Genomic DNA, 300 nt, shown 5'->3' on the forward strand with positions numbered 1-300 from the left:
ATATATCTATATTTATATTATCAGTTTTATCCACGAGTTGTATGAACGAGAGTTAGAAATAAGTTTTTGCTATTTCAGTGAACGACAAGTTAAAGCCGCAACAGGAAGGTAATTCTACACAGAGTGTATTAAGTAAACCGACCATCAGTATCATTGCAAAGCGTACTACAAATGTACGGAACTAGAACGAATGCTATCAATGTTCCACAAGTTTTCTTTCATCAGAATGCATAACCATTACACTACCCTATTCCACAAGATAGAAGGTACTCTGTCCATACCGGCACTGGCAGCAGCGTG

The sequence above is a fragment of the Trypanosoma theileri genome, assembly GCF_002087225.1.
Source record: "Trypanosoma theileri isolate Edinburgh chromosome Unknown TM35_Tth_49_V1, whole genome shotgun sequence".
Taxonomy (NCBI): domain Eukaryota; phylum Euglenozoa; class Kinetoplastea; order Trypanosomatida; family Trypanosomatidae; genus Trypanosoma; species Trypanosoma theileri.